This window comes from Eimeria mitis, genomic scaffold, assembly GCF_000499745.2.
Source record: "Eimeria mitis Houghton genomic scaffold, Emh_scaff3235, whole genome shotgun sequence".
NCBI classification, from domain to species: Eukaryota; Apicomplexa; class Conoidasida; order Eucoccidiorida; family Eimeriidae; genus Eimeria; species Eimeria mitis.
In genome coordinates, this window is record NW_013571573.1 from 1625 (window position 1) to 2037 (window position 413).

Sequence of the window (413 nt, forward strand, 5' to 3'; positions counted from 1 at the left end):
GCGGCGCGTCTTATTTTGGTATTGGCATTCTGAAGACTCATCATTTCACTTCTATTCTCCAGCCCTCCAATCGAAGGCCTTCAAGCAGAAGATTGGAGACATAACTACATCCCTCTTTGTGCCACGATCTACAAAGGCTCTCTCTGGTACCTCTCTTCTTTAGCTGCAGAAATATTTGATAGCTACAGCATCCTTTATTTCACGCAGAGCTAAAGAGCGCCTCTTCGTCACGACCCGTATTCCCCGTCTACCGTGTGCGAAGCATGCTTCCCCAGGCACCACCGACGGAGACGTAGTCATGTGGAACTTAAGTCTTATTCTTGACGGGTATGCCGACAAACAACGAAGATTTCCACGAAAGGTCGTGCTCCGTTGACACACTATTAGCCCACTGGCGGAGGTGCAGTGGGTCC